This window comes from Gopherus flavomarginatus, chromosome 1, assembly GCF_025201925.1.
Source record: "Gopherus flavomarginatus isolate rGopFla2 chromosome 1, rGopFla2.mat.asm, whole genome shotgun sequence".
Lineage (NCBI taxonomy): Eukaryota > Metazoa > Chordata > Testudines > Testudinidae > Gopherus > Gopherus flavomarginatus.
Genome location: NC_066617.1, coordinates 179,868,502 through 179,892,251, shown reverse-complemented (window position 1 = coordinate 179,892,251; position 23,750 = coordinate 179,868,502). Strand labels below are relative to the sequence as shown.

At 51.3% G+C, this 23,750-nt stretch overlaps 1 protein-coding gene across 1 annotated transcript in view; it reads right to left on the bottom strand.

Annotated features, from left to right (window-relative positions):
* IGSF3 (immunoglobulin superfamily member 3) overlaps nt 1-21,440 on the bottom strand; it is a 276,745-nt gene extending 255,305 nt beyond the window's left edge. Inside the window, exon 1 of the mRNA XM_050956908.1 lies at nt 21,424-21,440. The gene's annotated coding sequence lies outside the window, so the exon portion shown is untranslated. The remainder of the gene's footprint in view (nt 1-21,423) is intronic.
* Nucleotides 21,441-23,750: the final 2,310 nt, after the last annotated feature.

Here is a 23,750-nt window from a genome sequence, read left to right as displayed (position 1 = left end):
GGGCCACAGTTTTATCACCAATGGCTTATGGACCAGCAAATGCTGCGGAGATAGATAACTGCACGACTCATGGTTCCATTCTCCTCTGCACTGTCAGGACTCTGCAAGTTCTTGCTTGATAAAGAAAATGTAGCTCTTGGCAAGCCCTTGCTATTTCAGCTATGGCTCATCAACCATCCTTCTGTCATTATATGCCTTATTATGTGCAATTAATGGACTGACTGAGAGGAGCTACAAAGTCATTCTCTCTGTGAGCTGACTAAGGCAGCTGGGTTACTTCTAGTGACTTTTTAATGTTGCAGCTGGGTAAGTGAAAAGGGGAGGAAGGAAAGACTCAAAGCAAATGAGTTAGAGAATTCAGAAGTTATGCAAATGTGGCCTTTGTACACCTCCAGGGTGCAGTGAGACATGAAGCTTCTGCCTTCCCAAGTTTACATAACTTAAAGGGACACAAAATCTAGTCAATTTCAAAAACAAATTAAAATTCTTGAGGTTCTAGCCCCGACCCATTGCCAGTTTGTAGTTGTACCACTACTTTTCCTATTCAGGAAACTGATTCTACACAGGGAAAAACTGTGAAACTGACCATAGCGAGAGAGTTGTCAAATGTAGAAAGTAACAAAAAAGAGGTTTTTTTCCCCTTTCTGATCTTAGTCATCTTAGATATTACAAGTAATAGACCCATAAAATTTGTTTTAAAATATGGTTTAAGTTGGCATCCCTTTCTAACTTACCTTTACCTTAGCAATAAGCCACAAGAAGACTTGTATTAGTTATTGGTGCATATCCTGGATGCATAGTAAGTCCAGAAGCCAGGGGTCTTCAGTTGCCCAAGATGTGCACTGATCCCAAACTAAATGCAATGTTTGGATCAAGCAGTTTCTCTCACCCCACTGGTGGTTGCAGGTAAAATATAGTCCGTACTATACAGGCTTCCCCTTAAAGCCTGGGTCCAGTCTCCTCAGTTCAAGTCTGTCTTCCCAGCTTTCTTGTTGCTTCCAGCACAGGTGTGGGAGGAGAAAGGCAAAATCATGATGACACTGTCACTTATTTTATATTCTTAGTCTATGCCCCTGGAAAGAAACTAGCCCAGGCATGCCTGGCAGGCCTTGCTGAGTCACAGGGTTGAGCAATCCCCATTGTGAGGTGCTTCTCTTACGGCATTATAAATCCCTTGTCTATAACTCCCCTGCTGATTAATGGTCATTTTATGCCCACCTGGGTGTGGATCACCTCCTTTGTTGCCACTGAAGAACTAGCAAGGGATGGCTCTCAACTTTACAACATTTTTCCATAACAGCCATACCACAAAAATCTCATAATTTCATACACACTAATGATATACATATTTCGACAGAACAATCGGTTTCAGCAGCTTTCCTATATCTTACATGGCATACTTTGTACAAAACATATCATAAATTCATGACAATGGTGAATATGGGGGTTCCAAGGTGCTGCTTTGAGGTACAAAGTGCCACAGTAATGCTTTTTTTTAAAATGGTACCTAGCTTTCCCAGCATTCTCATCCATCCTTTCAGACCATTCCCACCACCACCACCGCCACCACCTCCTTGAGGCATCATTGCCCCAGCAGATACTCAACTGTTTCTTGGACTTTGCATGTGTTGCACAACCCCTCTCTGTGCTTGTTTAGTAAATATGAATCCCCATTCTGGTCACAGTGACCTGTTATCCCTCTACATATGGGTACTTCGCTTCTTCTATCATAGCTATTAAGCATACCATTATCCTCAAGTTTAAGACATATTTCATAGAACCTTTGCTCTTTTTTCCTCCTTGGTCCAGTTCTTGCCATTCCTTCTCAAGTTCTCTCTTAATCAAACTTTGGAAGTCCTGTTGACTCCAAGACATCTTTATGTCAACCTCCTTATCTATGAGGTATTTTTCACTGCTATATCTGCCAATTCATTGTCATTCATTTCTGATATGTGCTGGAATCCACACACACACACATATTATATATATATATATATATATATATATATATATATATATATATATATACATACACACACACACACACACACACACACATAGTGAAAAACAATGTTTCATTAAGTCATTCCTGCTTTCTGAGGCTCTGTTTCTAATTGCTGTTATACTCAATCAAGAGTCAGATAGGATAGCGGTCATAGTTGGATGTACATTTCTTATCCAAGTCAGTGCCAACACCATGCTCATCAATCCAGCAGTCAGAATGTCCACAAAATTGGATAGTTTGATATCCCTGAATTTGGAATTAAGATCTATGAAAGGCCATTCCCACTCTGTTGTGATCTCTAGAGCAGTCAGCATAGATTTAGCAATCCTGACTTCATTTGCCATTTATAAACTCATAAACCTTCATCACCATATTTGATGGTCCTGCTCTTCCTGTATCATTCCAAATCCACAACTGGAGAAACAATCATCAAACTATAGTTTGATTTCCAATGACTAAGTATTTTCACCCAAGTCTTTTACTCACCTTTGGCCTTGTCATAAACATACAGCAAAGGGTAGCATACAATCCCTCTTTACCCTGTAAAGGGTTAATTCCTCTTTTACCTGTAAAGGGTTAAGAAGCTCAGAGAACCTGAGTGGCACCTGACCAAAAGGACCAATAAGGGGAGAAGATGCTTTCAAATTTGTGGGGGAAGTTTTTCTGTCTGTGTCTCTCGGAGACAGCCAGGAAACAGGACAGGGAAATTACATCTCCTTAAGCGTATCTGAACTAAGCATCTAGTATTGCAGAAATAGTAAGCAATAGGAAAGAAATGCGTTAGGTTATCTCTTGTTTTAGCTTGTGAATTTTCCCTGTGCTAAGAGGGAGGTTTATCCCTGTTTTTGTAACTTTAAGTTTTGCCTAGAGGGGAAATCCTCTGTGTTCTTGAGTCTTTTGTTATTCTGTAAAGTATTACCATCCTGATTTTACAGAGGTGATTCTTTTACCTTATCTTTAATTAAAATTCTTCTTTTAAGAACCTGATTGATTTTTCATTGTTCTTAAGATCCAAGGGTTTGGGTCTGTGTTCACCTGTACCAATTGGTGAGGATATTATTCTCAAGCCTCCTCAGGAAAGGGGGTGTAGGGACTTGGAGCCCTACTTTCTGCAAATATCCCCCCAAGTGGCCCTCCCTGAATGTTTGTTTAAATCACTTGGTGGTGGCAGCGATACTAAGGCAAGGAAGGAGTTTGTGCCTTGGGGAAGTTTTTAACCTAAGCTGGTAAAAATAAGCTTAGGGCGTCTTTCATGTGGGTCCCCACATCTGTACCCCAGAGTTCAGAGTGGGGAAGGAACCTTGACAGGCTCTATTAGCATATAAGCATTTGCGGCGCCCAGTTACTTCTTGTCTACTTAATTCCCAATAGTTGACATATTTGTTTAGTACTCTTATCTTCACCATTTCCATTAACCTTAGCTCAAAAACTAAATCTAACAATCTCATTCTTAAGTTTATAGGCATTTCTCCAGTTGCTACCTGCAGCACATGCAACATTTATAATAGATTCATAGATTCACAGACTTAAGGTCAGAAGGGACCATTATGGTCATCTAGTCTGACCTCCTGCACAATGCAGGCCACAGAATCTCACCCACCCACTCCTGTAACAAACCCCAACCTATGTCTGAGTTATTGAAGTCTTTAAATTGTGGTTTAAAGACCTCAAGGTGCAGAGAATCCTCCAGCAAGTGACCCCATGCTGCAGAGGAAGGCGAAAAACCTCCAGGGCCTCTGCCAATCTGCCCTGGAGGAAAATTCCTTCCCAACCCCAAATATGGCAATCAGCCAGCAACGTATTATCGCCTAGGCCAACAAGGCCTAGGCCTAGGGTGGTAAATTTGCAGGGGCGGCAAATTTATATAGTAATAGCAGCATTTTTGAAATCATGGCATCAGTGATGCCGCGATTCTACCAATCACAGCGCGTATTCAAACCACCAATGACAGTGCAATGCCATTTAGTAAACACACTCGCCAGAATCCTAAACATTAATAGAAAACTAAAACACGTTAATGTGGGGCCAGGAGTGGCAATTATTTCAGGGCCTAGGGGTGGCAAAATCATTAATCCGCCACTGCAATCAGCTAAACCCTGAGAATGTGGGCAAGACTCACCAGCCAGCATCCAGGAAAGAATTCTCTGTAGTAACTCAGATCTCACCCCCATAATACTCACACTAGATGTGAATCGCAGAGCTTGGGTTCTCATTTTTTAAGTGTTGATTTAAAAGCTGAATTTAAAAACTTGGCATCCATAATCTATAACTGGTCTTATTAGTGCCCCACACAGCATGAGCAACATATTCTTATCTGCACTCTAGTTGTTCCTAGCAATACTTAAGTAGATGCATCCTATCTTTATAGGTGGTCTTGATATTATCTATATCAATGTTTCTCAAGCTTTTTGATAGCAGGGACCAGCTTGCTTTCCTAAACTGTGTCAGGGACATCTCAGGAATCAGCACCACTCCATGGACTAGAAATGTTGGTCTATATGATCCTTCCAAGTTAGTTTATCATCAAACATAACTGCTAAGAGTGTAAAATTTTGAGCTACCTGTATTTTTTCCTGTATAGAGATATAAGTTCCATTCTTCTCCAATCTTCCTTTTTGTGAAGATCATTCCCTTTGTTTTAGCAAGTGAGAATGTAAATCCTCAAGTACCTCCCCATTCTAAAATCCTCTTGAGCACCTGCTTGGTTCTCGACACAGTTATCTTAAATCTTGCATGTTTGGCCCATATAGCACAGACATCCACAACTAGAGCAAAACCTACTTCTATCCGTACACTCTCCCGGAGACCATTAATCAAAATGTTAATGGGCTGATAACACTCCCTTATGGAGTGCCATGAGTAAGTTTATAAATATATGACAAAGCCGCCCCCACCCTGACTTGTATGTTTTTAATCACTTAAAAAGTCTCTTGTCCACCAGAATATTCTTCCTCTTATTCCAACTATGGTTAGTTTATACAGAAAGCCTTCCCACCTTAGCATGTCATAAGCTTTATCAGTGTCCAGAAAGACAGCTATCAAAAAATCTCTGTTCCACATGTTCTGAGCTTTTTTGTATTTCTGTTTCTAATCTTTTAATATGATCAGCTGTGCATCTTCCTTTCCTGAAACCACTCTGTACACAGTTTACAATTTCATTTGTTCCCAAGTATGCTTTAATCTCTTATTTATCATTCTTTTCATAATTTTGTCCATACACGATGTAAGGGCAAAAGATCTACATGCATCAGGTCTTGCACATAATTTGCCAGGTTCTCCTGTTGGTGTAACCACCACTTGCTTCCATTCTGCTGGTGGTAGTACATTGCCCCCACATATTACGATATAATTTCAATACAACTCAAACTCCCTTCCGGTAGCTGCTGAAGCATTGCATTACATGTGCTATCTTTATCTGGGGGCTGTATTTTTACTTTTATCTATAGCTTTGAGTTCCTGTATACTGAAATTTTCATCCACTACGTCATCTTTATATTCTTACCAGCCATGTAAGAGCTCACAGTTTTCTTCAGCAGACACTTTATTTGGTCACAAAACTTTAATTTGATTTGTATCACTACTTTTTGGAATTAGGCTAAAATGGTCACTTTTCCTAAATTAGAACTTTCAACTTTATCATTTACTGTAAGAACAGATTGATTTTACTTCTTATCCCATTCATTCTTTTAACTTATTAATATCTCTCTGAAACCTTTCTCCAACTTTCTCAACCTTCTATGACAGACCCAGGCCAGTGGGGTACAGGAGTCTGGTAGAGGGCAAATATACTGGTCCTATTGGCATCTAGCGGGGGTGGGCGGGCGAAGCCCGCCCACTTCTAAAGGGCCTCCCCCCAGCCTAAGGGGAGGACCCACAGGTCTGGGACACCAAATAATTACGGGGGACAACTAATGAAAAAAACAGGATCGGGAGTGAGGTCATAGGGCTAAACAAAGGGAACCCGATGGGGACACCGAGCAGAGAACCCCGGACAACGCCCACTGCTCCTCGAAGGCGTCAAGGGAGCCAGTGGACGCCGCCCAGAGGAACTCTGCCCGGATGCGAGAGCAGACGGAGGAACGGAAATAGGCCCCACAGTCGCAGGAAATCCCGTCGGCCAACCTCCTCTCCCTGGTGTTGTAGATGGTCAGTTTGGCCAGGGCCAAGAGGAGGTTGAGAAGGAGATCCCGCGACTTCGTGGGGCCACGGATGGGGAGCGTGTAGATAAAAAGGTGAGGGGAAAAGTGCAACCAAAAACGCAGGAAAATATTCAGGAGGAGCCGGAACAGGGGCTGCAACCTGGCGCACTCCAAATAAACGTGCGCCAAGGTCTCCTTCTCACCACAGAAAGGGCAGGTGCTAGGGACAGATGTGAACCGCGCCAAGTACACGCCCGTGCTCACGGCTCCGTGAAGGAGCCGCCAACTGATATCCCCGGCGGGCCTCGGGACCAGGGCAGAGTACAAGCTGGCCCACCGGGGCTCCTCACCCTCGAGAGGCGGCAGGAGGTCCCGCCATTTGGTATCGGGGCGGGACGCGAGGGTGAGGTAGTGAAGGGTATGGAGCACGAGCGAGTACAGATGTTTCCGTGGCGCGGTCTGGAACAAAACCGGCTGCAGATCATGTAGCCGGCTGGCAGTGAAAGGGTGAGGGGGCCGATTGGGTCCACGGGGCAGGGGCCCGATAAAAATGTCCACGGGGCCTGGGGTGGAGGGTGGGCGGGGCGTGCCCTCTCGCAGGACCCGGTCGAGGTAAGCCCGAGCAGCGGGCAGTAAAGCGGCCTTCACCTCCTGAAGTACGCGCTGGGGATTACGAGGTCTGGAGAGCCCCATGCGCTGAGCGAGCGTCAGGGGATCCAGCCAGTCTCCCCGGTCGTAGTCCAGGAGGTCTCCGACCCTGGTGACTCCTGCTGAGACCAACCTCTGGCACACCGTTGGGGACTCCGCCACCTGCACACGAAGCTGGGGATTGTGTAGCAGGGGCTCCGCGAGGAGATCAACCCCCACGGTGGCCGCCACGGACCTGGTTATTGAAAAGAGCTTCCAGGTCCGGAGGAGGTCTTGGTAGAAGACCGGCAGCTTGGAGAGGTCTCGCGGAAGACCTCTCGGATGGAGGTAAAAGAGCTGCCGGTCGTATCGGAGCCCTCGGAAGCGGCGGAGGAAGGCGTGCGCCAATACGCTCCACGCCGGACTACCCGCACCAAACAGGAGCCTCTGCAGGGCCTGGAGGCGGAAGACATGGACCTGAGCGCGTAAGCACTTCAGGCCCTGCCCCCCCTCCTCCAGGGGCAGGTGGAGGACCCCTGCAGAGACCCAGTGCGTCCCCGGCCAAAAGAACTCCAGAATCACCGTCCGGAGGTTGGCCAGGAAACCCGGGGCCAGGACCAGGGTGTTGAGTCGGTACCAGAGCATGGACAGGACCAGTTGATTAAGCACCAGTGCCCTCCCCCGAAGGGAGAGGCACCGGAGTAGTCCTGTCCATTTCCGGAGCCGCTCCGTCACCCTGCCCTGCAAATCCTGCCAGTTCTCCGGCGGAGACGGATGCGTGGCAGAAAGGTAAACGCCGAGATAGAGCAGCGGACCCGCGCTCCACCGGATGGCCTGAAGCGCAGGTGGGAGGGAGCTCGCCTGCCACCCGTCCCCGACCACCAGGCCAGAGCTCTTGACCCAGTTGACCCGGGCGGAGGAGGCCGCCGAGTACACAGCCTGGCAAGCCTCCACCCGCGCCAAGTCGCCCGGGTCCTGGACCACGAGGAGCACATCGTCAGTGTATGCCGACAGGACCAGCCGCAGCCCCAGCTCCTGAAGCACCAACCCCGTCAACCTCTTGCGGAGGAGACAGAGGAAGGGCTCGATCGCCAGAGCATACAGCTGGCCCGAGAGGGGGCACCCCTGCCGCACTCCCCGCCCGAAGCTGACCGGCTCGGTCAGGGTCCAGTTGAGCCTGACCAGACACTCCGCAGAAGCGTACAGCACCTGCAGAAAACCCACAAACAGGGGTCCGAAGCCGAACGCTCGCAGAGTGCCCAGGAGATACCCGTGATCCATCCGGTCGAATGCCTTCTCCTGATCCAGGGACAGGAGGGCGAACGACAGACCATCCCTACACCCCAATTCCAGAAGGTCCTGGACCAGATACAAGTTATCAAAGATGGTGCGACCCGGGACGGTGTAGGTCTGGTCTGGATGGACCACGTCCGCCAGCACGGACCCTAGCCGCATCGAGATGGCCTTCGCAACAATTTTGTAGTCCGTGCTGAGGAGCGAGATGGGACGCCAATTCCGTAAGTCGTGGAGGTCCCCCCTCTTCGGCAATAAGGCCAGCACAGCTCGCCTGCACGAGAGAGGGAGGACCCCGCTATGCAAAGCCTCAGCCCAGACAGTGACCAGGTCTGGGCCGAGGACGTCCCAGAACACGCGGTAGAACTCCACGGTCAGCCCGTCCAAGCCCAGAGATTTATTGGTGGGCATGTGACGGAGGGCCTCCGAGAACTCGGCCAGAGTGAGAGGCAGCTCTAGCCGGTCCCGGTCGCCCGTGCTGACCGTCGGGAGCCCGTCCCAGAGCACTCTGCAAGCGTTAGGATCGGTCGGATCCGGGGAGAAAAGAGTGGCGTAGAAGGCCCTGGCCCTCTGGCACATCTCCGCCGGATCCGTGAGGGGGGTGCCGTCCTCCGCCAGGAGGCAGGTGACGTGCTTCTTGACCCCCCTCCTTTTCTCCAGGGCGTAGAAGAAGCAGGAGCCGCGATCCATCTCCTGAAGGAGGTGGATGCGGGATCGAACAAAAGCACCCCGGGCCCGATGGTCTTCGAGGGCCCGGAGCTCCTCCCACTTCTCCCAGCATGCTCCGCAGAGGGATGGATCCGTGGGGTTGACGGCCAGACGCCTCTCCAGCTCCAAGACCTCCCGCTCCAACTGCCCTATCGCCGCATCCCTCCGTCGGCTGGCACCCCGAGTGTAGTCACGGCAGAAGAGCCGGGCGCGCACCTTCCCCAGATCCCACCACCGCCGCGCCGAGGAAAAGGCACGCCTCTGCCCTCGCCAGGCCAGCCAGAACTCCCGGAAGGACGCCACGAAGCCCGCATCCTCCAGCAAACTATTATTAAAGTGCCAATAGGCCGGCCCCGGCCTCTCCGCGCAGAGAGAGGCCGTCACGGTGGCAAGGTGGTGATCCGAAAAGGGGGCCGGCCGAACGCTGGAGGAGTGGGCCCGTGAAAGGTGGAAACGTGACAGGTAAATACGGTCCAGCCGGGAGTGGCATGACCGATGGGCCTCCACCCGGACGAAGGTGAACGTCGAGACGTCGCCTGGGTGGTGGTCGCGCCAGACGTCCACCAGGGAGTGGCGGTCGACAATCTCCCGGAGGACGTCCGCAGCTGCCGGGCACTGCTCGGTCCCCAAGCGGTCCCATTCCTCGAGGGTGGTGTTAAAATCCCCTCCCAGGACCAGGCACTCACGAGGGTCCAGGGAGCCGAGGAAGGCGGATGCCTGCTGATAAAAACGTAGCCTCTCCGGGGCCGATGTCGGGGCGTAAACGTTGACGAGATGAACCACAAGCCCCTCCATGCGGACCCGGAGGTGCAGCAGGCGACCCGGCACAGCCTCGGCGACCCCTAGCACCTCGTGCCGTAGGTCGGGGGAGAACAGGGTCGCCACTCCAGCCGCGCAGACAGAGAAGTGGCTAAAGTAGGCCCCATCCCCCCACTCCAGCCGCCAGCTAGCTTCAGCGGCTGGATCCGTATGGGACTCCTGCAGGAAAACCACAGAGTACCCCCCCTCCCGGAGGAAGGAGAGCACCTGGCTCCTGCGGAGACCCATCCTACAGCCTCGGGTGTTTAAGGTGGCAAGGATGATCGGCGCCATGAGGAGGGCTGGGGGGGATCCTCGCTGGCAGACACGCCCACGGCCTCCGGCAGGCCGCGCAGCAATCCGTGACCAACCCCGAAGGTGAGTAAGGAGTCACGGAAGACACGGACCCGCCGGTAGGCCGCGGCGGCCTGCTTCCCGGTCCTCCTACCCTCCCCCATGAGGGCCCTCGTGGCCCGGAGGACCTGATGGAAATCCCCCCACCGCTGGAGCGCAAGATGGACTTTGTTCCGGGAGCCACGGACGTCCTCAAGGAACTCCCGCAGCTCCTCCCTCAGCGCATGGGGGGGTGGGGTCACTGATCGATGACTGGCCCCCAGTGGGGCCCCCGTCACAGCCCCGTGGCCCACCAAGGCGGGTAGGCAGGGGGCAGATCCCCAACGTGGCAGCAGATGGACCGACGCCACACGACCCGCCCCGCTCCCAGATTCAAGAAGGGGCGGTGGAAGGAGAACAGCAGCCCCTGGGGGGTCGGGACAGGAAAGAACTAGTGAACCCACTCCCTGGGAGGTATTGCCAGGGGCGGCACTGGCATCACAGGAAGTGGGGGGGACAAGGACAGAGCCAACAGGAGTAGGGCGGGGATCAGGGAGAGAATCCGGGAAGGAGGTAGAGGCAGGATCCGGAGCCTCCATAGGTGAGACGCCAGAAGGTGGCTCCTCCTGGCCAGGCTCAAGGAACTGGGAAGTGGGCAGGGGACCCCTAACGATGCCGGGCTCAGCCACTGTGGCACGTGCGGCAGCCTCGGCATCCAGAGAGAGATGGTGGTCAATGGGGTCCCCGCTGAGGAAGGAGGGCGGGTCCTCCACACCCAAGAGGGACACCCCCTGGGAAGCGGGTCTCGGCAGCGGGGCACTGGCCGTCGCCCCAAGGGGCTCGGCAGCTGCCAACAGAGTGCCACCCGCAGCCGAGTCGAGGGAAGATTCCAGGGGACCCTCAGAGGTGAGAGCAGAAACAGCAGGTAGGGGAAGGGAACCCAGGGACAGGGGGGATGTAGTGAGGTCGCCCAGATCGAGGCCCGCCGGCAGAGGGTCGTCCTCCCCCTGCGTGACCGGGGTCAAACCCAGGGCCTCGATTTCTGCGTAGATGGGAGGGAGATCACAGTCCACCACCCCAGGGCCTTCCCCGCCAGCACCCGAGGCGATACCCACCACGGCGCTCTCAGAGGCGCCAAGTGGGAAGGGGGCGAGAGAGGCTCCCTCGGGGGCATCCACGGGAAGGGACCCCGGAGGAGGGGCGGTGTCACCTTCCGGTGCTGCCACGGCATCCCCAGCCGGCACCACAAACTGGGAGTCATCAGGGGACAAGGCGGAAGACTCGACATCGGTGCCCCCCTTCCTGCTCTTCCGGGGGGCCTCCGAATCCGAAGTATGTAAAGAAACTCGAGCCTTCCGCTTGCCCCGCTTCCCCTGCACTAAGGACCAGCCCTCCATGGCATCATCCGGGGGCTGGCTAACAGGGGTCGGCTCGGGGGGCAAGGGCAATGGCTCAGGGACTCGAGGAGGCAGTGGTGGGACAGCAGAAACCGGGGAGGATTCCCCCTGGGACGAGCCCTCTCCCACGGCCGGCGGTAGCCCCGCCACACCCTCCTCCACAGAGGTGGACCGAGAAGGAGGAGGAGGGGCAGCTTCGGGTGCCGGGCAGCTAGGGGGACCGGCGATGACAGGGCCGGCGCCTTGCCGGGGCTCGGGGGTCCCGGACGCTCCTCCATGCTGGGCCAAGGGACAGTCCCTCCGGACGTGCCCCATCGCCCGGCAGAGGTAGCACCGGGCCTCCCCCGTTGAGTAATGCACCCGGTAGTGGGCTCCCTGGTAAGGGACCAGAAAGGACCCCTCGAGCGCCTCTCCGCCCCGCGCCGCCAGCGGCAGTTGAAGCTGCACTTGCCGGCGGAACGAGAGAACATGACGGAGGGCGGGGTCCTTGCAGCCCAAGGGGAGAGGGCTGATGACAGAGATGGGGCGTCCCAGGGCAGAAAGGGCGGGCAGCAGGGCGGCATTGGGCAGGAAGGGAGGGACGGAGGTCAAGATCAAGCGGACCCCCAGGTCTTCTAACGGCTCCAGGGGGACGAACACGCCCCCCACCGCCAGGCCCGTCTCTACCTCCTCCTGGGCGGCAGCCTCCGATGCCAGGAAGAAGACCACCTTCCCGTACGTTTTGGAGGCCACCACGATGGCCGTGGGCCCCACTACCCTGGCCAACGCCCGCACGTAGGTCTCCACGTGGGGCGAGGCGGGCACCAGGAGGCAACGGACGCCGTGCTTCCTGGTCAAAGCAGGAAAGGGGCCCCGGCCGCTGTAGATGTTGGCGGAATCGGCGGGCGGAGGAGCAGCGGCAGGCGGGGGGGCCGCCACCACCTGGGCGTACGCCCTGGGGGCCGGGGGAGGGGGACCTGCAGAGCTGGTGGAGGGAACAGCGGGGAGGGACGCCGCAGCCGGTAGCGGGGCTGCGGCAGCGGGGGCAGTCTCCGCCATGGAGGGCCTGGCCTTTCTAGCGGGGCCCTTACCCTTCTTCCCACCCCGACCCTTCCCACCGGCTGGGGGGGGCTCCCCCCGAATCAGAAGGGGCGAGAGACGTGGCAGCAACGGAGGTCTCCCCAGTACTCGCTGCTGCCAGTGCCCCAGCAGGGGCGGTGGTAGGTGGATCAGCAGCGGCGGTCGAGGTAGAGGCTTGGGCAGTGGACATGGGGGCAGGTGGAGGAGGGGTAGTGGGAGCATCGCGAGGGGTCTCCCCCGCCGCATCCCTGCCATAACGAGAGCGGGGAGGGGGACAAACAGCGAGGGGAGGGGAAGGAGAGGAGGCGGCCACCCCTCCCCGCTAGGCTGCAGGCGGGGGAGGAGGGCGCCAGAAGGGGAAGGCTAAAGGGGCGTAGGGAGCAACCAAGGACTACGGGTGGGATTGGTGCAGGGCACCAACGCAGAGGGGGGTTCCGGCTCCTCCAGTTGCACTAGGGGAGCGGGGGGGCAACGGCAGAGGGGGGAGTGCAGTGAACAAGGGGAAACCAAATGGGGAAGGGCACAAGCGCCTGAGAGGGGGCGTGGGCGCATGGGGGGGACCAATCAGGGCTGGGGAAGCACAGGGTGGGGGGAAAGGGCGAGCTGAGATTGGGGTAGAGGGACCACGGGGACAGCTACAGGGCCGGGGCAGAACTATCAGGCAGCAGAGGGAAATAGGTGGGGTGGACAAATGTGGCAAAGGGGAGGGGGTCAGTCCAGTATGAGGGGGGAGGTGATGCACCCACAGGCACTTGTGCCAAAAAGTCAATGGTTGGCTGCTGCTGCTGCAGGCCCAAATGGTGGAAGTGGGCGTGGTGAGCCAGGCGAGCAGCTCAGACCCAGAGGCAGGAGTCCAAAGCAGAAGGAAAACAGCCAGCGGGAGTGGTGGAGGGGGCAACGATGGTGGTGGGGGCGAAGGGGGACACGGATGGACTGGGGGCAGGCTCCACGCCACACCCCCGGAGCCCCAGCAGACACAGTCCAAACCCCCACCACAATAGCACAGTTTGAAAAAGACTCAGTCCAGAAAAGCCCCCTCCACAGTGGTCTTCATACTGTCTCCAGCAGCAGGTGGTCCTCTTCTCCTTCCTCTCCTCCTCCGGGCACCAACAGCTCCCCAGCAACAGCCACAGTAGCCCTAGCAGCTCCAGGTGGTGGTGGTCTGGCATCCAGGCAGGAGGGACCCCGCTCAGAGGGTGGTGTCCTTAGCAACAAGAGCTGGGGTCCCTCACTCCCCTCCTCTCTGGGAAGCAGGCCAGCACCCCCCCCAAGGGGCTGTAGGTGGAATAACAGCAGTAACTGAGGTGGGGGGGAACCACCAGCCAGCCAGCAAACAGACAGCAGAGAGAGGGGTAGGTGGTGGTGTCTAGCCCAGCCAGGGAAGCAGCAGGAACAGCAGCAGAAACAGCAGCAGCGAGGGCCCAGCGCCCAGCAGGAACAGCAGCAGCAGCAGCCCGCTCCCTCCTTCCTCTACAGCAGAGTGGCAGAAGAGAGATCTCTGGCCCCAGGAGAAGCAGGCTTCTGCTCCCTGAGTGACCAGAGCAGGGGCTGCACTAGAGTAATCAGGAACCTGCTAGAACCAATTAAGGTAGACAGGCTGATTAGAACACCTGCAGCCAATGAAGGCAGGCTAATCAGGGCACCTGGGTTTAAAAAGGAGCTCACTCCAGTCAGATGAGAGGGAGCCAGAGGAGAAAGAGAGTGCGTGTGAGGAGCTGGAAGCAAAAGGTGCAAGGAGCTGAGAGTGAGAGGGTGTGCTGCTGGAGGACTAAGGAGTACAAGTGTTATCAGACACCAGAAGGAAGGTCCTGTGGTGAGGATAAAGAAGGTGTTTGGAGGAGGCCATGGGGAAGTAGCCCAGGGAGTTGTAGCTGTCATGCAGCTGTTACAGGAGGCACTATAGACAGCTGCAATCCACAGGGCCCTGGGCTGGAACCCGGAGTAGAGGGTGGGCCCGGGTTCCCCCCAAACCACCTCACTCCTGATCAGACACAGAAGAAGTTGACTGAGACTGTGGGGAAGATCACTGAGGTGAGCAAATCTGCCAATAAGTGCAGGACCCACCAAGGTAGAGGAGGAACTTTGTCACACTACTTTCTCCAAACCTCTTTCTTTGACTTTAATAATTCTTTGTGCCACTGCTTTACATCTTTTACAGTTCATTAAGTCCTTGCTATTCATTTACTTTTTGCTTGTTTGTATGCCTTCTTTCTTTGCTGGTTTAGAATCTTCATTCCACCGGGGACCTGAACTTCTGACTTTGTGGCAATTCAATGTCTTATGCATAGCTAGGGCTGGCTGCTTCTACAACTCCCTTTCCTATATCATCATGAATTCCTCTAGGTTATCACTTATACAATTGGTACTTGGATACGCAGCACACTTACTCTTGAAGAGTCCCCAGTTTGCTTTTCTAAGACTCCAGGTAGGAATTCCTTCAGTGTTTTCAACATTACCTTGGCCTTGATATGTAATTAGCATAGGGAAGTGATCGCTTCTCATTCCGTCTTCTTTATAGATTTTCTAGTTGCAATTACTTGTTATAGTCCTTGTTGCAATTCCCAGATGTAAATATGAAATGGTTCCTTCCACCAAATTAAACCTAGTAGGTGCTCCAGTATTGAGCAATGCCAGTGCGTACAAGTCAATGAACTGTTCCAGGCATTTGCCATTACAAGGAGTTTTCCTGCTTTGCCATAATTCATTATAGCTATTAAAGTCTCCACAAATAATATATGGGCTTTTAACACCCTTATCTAACTCTACGAATTCTAGATTGTCTAGTTTTTTACATGGGTTGTAAACATAGATTTGTATAAACATACTCTAATTTTGCAGAAGAATCTCACTGTTGTACTCAAAACTTAAGTTTGGTGTATCTATTTCATCCATTGTATTATAAATATACAGACCCTTCCTCCTCTTATTTCTCTATCATGTCTGCTTACATCATATCCTGAAAGTCTAAACATGAGCTCTCACTACCCATGTTTCTTGTACACATCGCATCAGGTTTGTTTTCCATTTCAAAAACAATTTTCTTTAATTCCTGACCATGTGTCATTAAACTATGTGCATTCCAGGAAAAAAAGTTAGAAGCAGGTTATTAAACTACATTACCATCTTCATTTAAAATTGCATGAATGCAGTCTATCAAGAACTTGCCTATATACAAATACTTTTTTGCCACTTTTGTTATGTTTATTCTTTCAGTTTTCATCCCTGTCTGTGAAGTGCAATAACCTCCATCATAAATGCTATTAATCTCTGCCTACAAGCAATACATCTTCATCTATTCCGCTTATATTATCTCTCCTGCCTTGAGCTGCGTGTTGGTGTACCAGTACTCTCCCCTCACTGCTATTTTCTTCCTTGGCCACATTTCACTGTAAACCTCATTTAGTAAATTCTGCATAGGATATTTTATGGATAGTTAATTTTCTGTATCTCTCTAGGTTGTTCCACTGCTGCACACCCTTTGTATGCTGCACTATGCTTATCTCAGCAACTGCTGCATTTTACTGCTGTTCCTTCCATACAGTTCTTATTTGAGTGGTCTCTTCCATATTTACCACACCTCATCTTTCCTGTGTAGACAGCCATCAAATGCCCAAATCTTTGATATTCGTAAGATGTGAAAGGAGCCAAGATATAGTATATCAGCTCTTCTGGGTTAAACCATATATTAACCCCATCAGGTAACACTGACCTTTAAATGTTACTCAGATGGCTGTGCACAGTTTAGGTTCTCCCCCTCTCATGCTAATCAGTCGCTTAACAAACAACACACGGTCCTCACCTATTTCCCTCTTAATTTTGTGCTCAGTTGTGCCTAGTGGAACCCCATACGTTACCCCTCTTGCTTCTGTCAGACATTAGGTGGTAGTCAAATTACTTTTATTTTCCCTAAAATTGTACTTTTAAGAAGTTTTTTTTTAGCCTGTTCCTTATATGTACATTCTATTAAAAAGTCTCCACCCTGCATTCTTTTATCTCTTAGTATCTCTCTGATACTTCACCTAATCCATTCTGCTGTTTTCAAATGATTAACATCTTCTGCTCAAGATTTGATATAATTATATTAACAATTTCCCTTACTCTTTTCCATCCCTCTGCTCCCTCTTCCTCAGAGATATTTCTATTCCCTTTTTCTTCTCCCCAATCTGAAGCCATCTTTATCTCTTGCTTTTTTCCATCATTTTCCAGCATAACTTCCAGCCTCTCCCTCTTAGCCTGTATTTCCAGCTCTGTTCAGCGAGCCACCAGCCCAAACCACCCCCTGAGTTCCCAGCCCCAAATCTCAGTCCCGCCGGCCAGCTGAACCTGGCCCAGCCCCCACCCCTTCTGTTCTCAGCTTTATCCATTTGTACAGGCCCAACCTGCTGCTTCCCAGCTGAACTTCATCTTCCATTAGGCTTTACTGATCCCTGGCTCCACTCCAGGTGCAGCATGTGAGATTAATTGACCTAACAACCTGCTCTGCCTTGTTATGTTAGTTAAAATCATTGGGCCAAATTCATATAAATGGGTTTAAGCTCTCTGGAATGAAGGGCTTTGCGTTTGCTTACACTGGTGCTGGATTTGTACTAATGACTGCAACCCGGAAATCTGCCTTGCGGAACTAACCCCAGCCAACCAGCTGTTACCAGATTTGAAGCCAAAGGGAGACCACAGGAATCTGCCTAAAATAATCTGCACCCATCTCAACAGCGAAAAGGGTTTTGCGACTGGAGTTTTAACTAAAAGGTTGGTGGGGCCTGTCACGGCTGCAGGGCTAGCTGCACCCCAATCTGACTATGCCCCCTCAGGCATCAGGCTTCATGCTTTTGCTTCTCCTGGGGTGGAATTCCACAATTCTTCCACTCAGGCTGAGTGGAAGCGAGGCCTATGTCTACATTACATAGCTTTTAGCGACATGGCTATGTCACTACAACCATGCTGCTAAAAGTCACACAATGTAGCTGCTGTTTGTCGGCTCTCCTGCTGACAAAAAACTTCCACCCCCAACGAGCGGCGTTCATGTTGTCAGCAGGGGAGCGCTCCTGCCAACAGTGTGGTGTTCACACTGGCACTTGTCGCAGCAAAACTTTTTTGTTTTTCGGGGGGGGAGGGGGGGGAATTAACATCCCTGAAAGACAAAAGTTTTGTTGTTCAATTGCCAGTGTAGACATAGCCTTACACTAAGGGGTTTATGCTGCTATTGTTCGGTGACCCGTATAGTCTCCATAGTGCCGCCATAGCCTTAGATCAGGCCCTGTGCTACAGCACCTCGGGTATCAACTGAGTTTGCCCAGCAGGTTCGAGTTTGGACACCTGCAGTTCATATCTTTGGTCATCCATGACCAATGGTGTCCAGTGACAGACATCTTAAAAACACTGTATTGTTTATTGCAACAATAGGAACAAATCATTCAGGGAGAGGATTTTAAAAGCAAACAGTCTACATGCCCGTCTCTCTTATCCGAGGCTTGCCATCCCCTGATGATGATAAACTAGGCAGGCTTAACTTCTTCAGACCCTTCTGTGGGGGCTTGTGCCTTTTGTCTGGTTCTCCAGAACAATGACCTCCCTCCCCATCTCTCGAGAGAGGCCTGTCAGAGTTCCTGTGTTCTCCTGGGTTTTGGCCCTTCTGGACAAAACTAGAGTTGCACATTATCTGGGGAGAAGGTAAAGCCTTGAAAGTCAACAGTCCTAGCACTGTTCCTTAACCCCTCTCGCATTTGCTATGAGGCAGCGTATCTTGAATCATTCTTTCACTTTCTTATAGCTCCCTATTAAACTAAACAAACAAGTTTATACAGTAAGCATCCCAATAACCAGATCAACATACAGCATTCATAAGTATTACACAGCAGCTCCAAATCCATCACTGGATCCGTTCACAATTAATAGAAAAATATGGATTTATTTCCATGTTCGAGCCCAAGAATAGCTTCCTGTTACACAATGCAGAAGTGCTAGCATTACCAGTGCACAGAAGGGGTCAGAAGCTAATACAAACAGGTAGCATTCACAGAAAGGGAATGTATTCTCGTGGGTACAGAGCAGAATTAGAAGCTGGAAAGAAAAATCTCCCCTTCTTAAAACGCTTCTGTGCTCTCCGTACATTATTTTCCATTCAGAGTCTCATCCTATAGTCTAAATTCTTGCTGGATTTCAGAGTAGAAGCCTCAGGATAAGGTCTAAATGCTGCCTCTAGGTGAAAAATCCCTATGGAGTGATAAGTGCAACTGAGGAAGCCTCTCTGACCCACCTACCCCCCAAACATCACTTCAGCAAAGGTCCTCGGCAGGCTAGGATTTCCAAAGACTTTTAGGAGTATTTCAATGAAAGCATAATGGTTATATTCCATCTGAGGGCCAAATTCTGCTCTCAGTCACACAGGTGTAAATCCAGATTGATTCTACAGATGTCAATGGCGCTACTCCAGATTCACATCATTTCAACAGAGAGCAGAATTTGACCATAAGGTAAAGTTGCACAATGTCAGCCCTGTCTTTCCCCATCCTCATTCACAGCTTCTTTTTTCAGCTGAGGGGGATTTTTCAGTGCCAGACAGAAAGAAAAGCAAAAGCATCTGTCTTCACATTAACCCAAAGGAAAACTTGAGACAGAGTTTTCCACTTCAGCCAAGACATCTTCTTAATACTATTCAAGCTGGGAGCATCTTCAGGGCTTTGTTGTCTTAGTCAGAAAGAAATGCTCTAAAGGTTGAGTTTTAATATTAAAAAAAATTCTTTGAACTCCTAAGATTTCTTGGTGTGTGTGTGGCTCCTGATAGAGATACTTATTTGAAGAAGAAGAAGGAAAAAAAAATCTATTCCCTCTTGGTTTGTCTCACTGCTTGATTGCGCTGCAGTTTTACCAGGGAAATTATCGGTGGGGAAAGGGAGTTAGACAGCATTTCCCTGACAGCGGCTTGTCAGCCCTGTTCATTTAGTGTCAGGGAAAGAGCTGCATTTCATGTCTTCAAAGCACCATTCTGATACCCCAGAGGAAAAACACACACACACACACAAGCCCTACTTCCTCAGCACAGATACAGCTATACATCCACACAGCCTACTCTTAAACAACAAAAAAATACAACCACACACTCGCTACATGCACACCTACATCCTACTTCCTCACAAACACCTTCTGCACACAGCTGAGCAATTATAGAGCTAGAGAGTTCTTTAAACCAGTGTCCTCACTGAAAGCTCGTCAGTGGCAGCTCCCAGAGCTGTTATGCTTGAAGTAGGCAACATGCCCTACCAAACACTGGGGAAGTACACACAAAAGGGAGTAGTAGCAACAACTGTTGTAGGGTGCAACATATGCTCTCAACCTCCACAATCATTCAACATCATTGGTTGGTGCTGAGGTGTGGGGAAGTTGGGCATGGTTCTCACATATCCTTAACAAGTTATGTGTACTCTCAGTCCTTATAAATAGTAGACTTTTAAACAACTACTGACACCAAGAGGCTTACACACCACTTGAGTTCCACCTTTGTCTCTTTTGTTTGTCTGGAAAGCTAAAAAACACTAAGAGGCATTTAGTGGCTGAATAATGTACTGCAAGTGAATAACACAATTACGTACCCTGTACCCAGTCAGCCCCCTTGTGCATATACATTATTACACAGTCTTCAATTACATATCTCTTTGTCCCAATTTACTTCCCTTTCCTCTCAACATTTGAATCACGCAGCTCCTTCCTTCACATTGCCTGGGCCCAGCATGCAGGGTACTGAAAGCACAGGAGAGACAGGGTAGCTGCTCTCAGTTCTGGTACTTGACTCTGGTATGGCCTGCAGCAGCCCAGACTCCAATTGCAGAGAAAGTACTGCTGAGCCCCAGGTTGGAGTATGCTCCATGTGAATGGAATCTTTGGGGCAATATAGCTACACACTAATGAGTTTGTAATGAGGTGCTACTCCTGAGGGAATTCTGTGCCACTTTGCGTGCACAGAATTCATGTTCCATGTAGATTTCTTTGCTTCCTTGCAGAAAATGATGGGGAAGCAAAGGGAAGGTGCAAAAGCGGTCACATGCCTCTCCCCAGTAGTGTGGGCATGTCATTTCAGGTGCCAGGAGTAGTTGGCAGAGAAGTAAATAACTGCAAGGCAGCGCTGGGGACACCCCAGCTGGTGGCTCCTACCCTGTACCAGGCTCAGCTGCTAGTCCCAACTAGGCTGGGGGCAGGGGAGGACAAGACTTCCTCTACCTCTGCAAGGAGCAGCCGGGCCAGGGCTGGATCATCCCCCCACACACACACACAATGAAACCTCTCCAGCTGCAGAAAGCTCCACACTTCTCAGCTGCAGGGGGAGGAGTCACTGTACAGGGAGCTGCTCCACCATCTGCCCAACCCCCATGCATTTTGACCTCCCCATACCCAGACCCCCTCCCCAAACCCCTACCCCATCAAGTCTCACCCCCTGAATCCAGAGCCCCCCATATTCAGACTCCCTGTGAGCCCCACCACTCTGCATCCAGACCCCTCCATACCCAGACCCCCAACCCCTCACACCACTGAGCCATGTAGACCTGAACCCTCATCCCACCAAGCCTCATCCCCTTCATTTGGAACCTCCAGCAACCAGATCCTTCCCCACTGTGGAACCCCATCCCCAGATTCCCCTTGCATCCAGATCCCCACAGATGTAGCTAGACCACCCCTTGCTGAGCCCCCCACAATCAAACCCCTCCCCAACGAACCCCACCCCCTGCATCTGGACTACCCTTATGAACTCCTTGAACCCCCATTCCACTGACCCCAACCAGCTGCCCCCAGACCTCCACACTGCCATGCCCCACTCCAGCACCCAGACCCCCCTGCTGAGCTCCCCACACCTATATACCCCCTGCCAAGCCTCATCTCCCCATACCCAGACACCTCCCCTCCCCCTGCTGAGCCCCAACCACCCTCATCTGGACCCCCTGCAGAGTTCCATTCTCCCTGCACCCAGAACCCTACCATCCCAATGAGCCCCTGTGCATCCAAATCCCTCTGCAACCAGACCCCCAACCGAGCTGCCCACACCCAGATTGCCCCATACAGAACCCTCTCACCCGACCCATGAAATGCAGTCATTGCTATAGTGGAAGACAGCAAACCAGCATATTGCACAACGGCGGATGGGAGAATAGTTCTGCTGAGAACCCTGAGACAGTCTCTTTTTCTTGTGAGAAGGGCCATACTGGTTCCCTGACAGCTATTGATTGTGTCAGAGCAGAGCATTTTCCTGCACTCCTACCTTGCTTCTCAACTGCTGCCCTTCCCACACAACTCTACACTTGAGGACTTGGAGCTCCCCTTCAGAACCGTTTTCTTCTCAAGTGAAATAGCTGCTTCATCTTCAATACCTTTATTTTTATACCCACCCATTTCTCTCTCCCTCAAAATTAAGAACCAAGGAGAGACAAAGTGGGTGAGGTAACATCTTTTATTGGACCAACTTCCGTTGGTGAGAAAGACAAGCTCTCGAGCTTACGCAGACCTCAAGAAAAGTCCTGTGTAACCTTGAAAGCTAGTCTCCCTCACCAACCGAAGTTGGTTCAGTAAAAGGATATTACCTCACTCACCTTGTGTCTCCAATATCCTGGGATCAACACAGCTACAACACCATTGCATACATACACCCAAGGATCAGCATTTGTTCAAGACCTTTTAGGGCTGGTGGAGACAGGGACCCAGTGAGCAGCTGGATTCAGGTCACCATACACTGGGTTTCCCAGGCAACCAGGCAACCAGGATGCTTAAGGTCCAGGTGGCAGTTACAAGGAGTAATAGTTTTTGAAACCAAAAATATACATATTTTGTCAATTAGCATCAGGACTTCTCTTGAGAGAGATGGGTGGATCAAAAGGTAACTCTGTGGAGGGTTGATTAGTCTGTATGTAAACAAGGTAGGCTAGGGACTACGATGAACATACTCTGCTACTTGGGGACTTGCACTATTTTTCTAAGCTCTTATAATAATTTTTCTAGAACCATCTTTCATCTAGGACCTTAAAGGGGTATGCAAAAGAGTAATTAAGACACACAACACCCGAGGAGATGATCAGATATCACGGCAATAGGAAGGAAAGTAAATGGTGTCGGACCTACTCTACAATTGGGGAAACCGGAAGCAGGGGCACATGACTTCCCTCTGGCTATCCTGTGAGCAAATGGCAGATTGAAGATAAAGAGACACCCTGTAATTCAGAACTCTAGGATTCTAAACTGCTCAAACCAATAGATAATACTGATTCCCTGGCTAGTCTTTTCTGTAATGTTTTGTGGGTCTTATGGCCAAATTTATCCCTGTGCCAGAGTCAAGCTCAGCAGAGGGACAGAGGTGTGTGTGTGGTGACAGAGGGTTTACATCACCTTTGTGCCTCACCTATCATGGGCTGGCTGCCTTGTGCCCAGCTAGCACAATCCATAACAGCTCTTCTGGTAACCAGGAGTAACTAGGACATTGGATGATGCTGGCCATACCTCTCTGCCAACTCCCTTACCTCTGTCATCCCATGCTCCACCCCCCGAAGAGAAGGTTCCTACAGAAGGTGACCCAGAGCCAGTTATGCCTACCAGGGACTTCCTCGGGGTAAAAGTGAGCCTGTAGGGGCCAGTACTCCATACCAGTAAGAACCCACACCGGCACATACCCTGCCCACATTAAAGTGCTGCCGTGGCAACACTTTAATGTCTCAGTCCCTTTTACCTCCTCTGTCGGGGACCCTGCTGGTAGGGTCTGTACTGGCAGGGTCGCGGACGGGGGAGGTGGGGGGAGGAGGGGAAGGGGCAGCAACGTTAGGGTGCTTTAATGTTGCTATGCTCCCCCCTCCCCGTTGGCGGGGCTGCTGATGGGGGGGACAGCAACGTTAAAGTGCTGCTGCAGCAAAGGACCCTGCAGCGCTTTAATGTCCCTGCCCCTTTTGTCCCCCACAGCCCCTGATGGGTGGCGGGGGGCAAAGGGAGCAGCTGCCCTGCGGCTGGCAATTTAAAAGGGCCCAGGGCTCTGGACGCCATGCAGCAGCAGTCTCCGGAGCTCCAGGCCCTTTAAATCAACACAGGAGCCCTGGGAGGTGCAGGCCAAAGGCTGGCTGGGGGATGCTGACCCCACAGCCCCGTACCGGTAAGTGTCCAGTTACTTTCAGCCCTGGACTTCCTCCTAGGTCAGGAAAAAGGCTGTTTTCCAAAGTGAAATTTCCCTTCTATTCTCAAACAGTTACATGGGTGCAAAGATCCAACCTCTAAACAACACTGGCATAACAGGTTTACTCACTTCTTCCTGGAAGAGGAACAAAGGTGTGAGGTGTGTCTTACAAACCAGGAAGTTTTTAACACAGGCCTCTGAGACTTACAGACAAAGCATTGCTGCGGTGTGGGCCGAAGGTGGCTGTAGCAATCAAA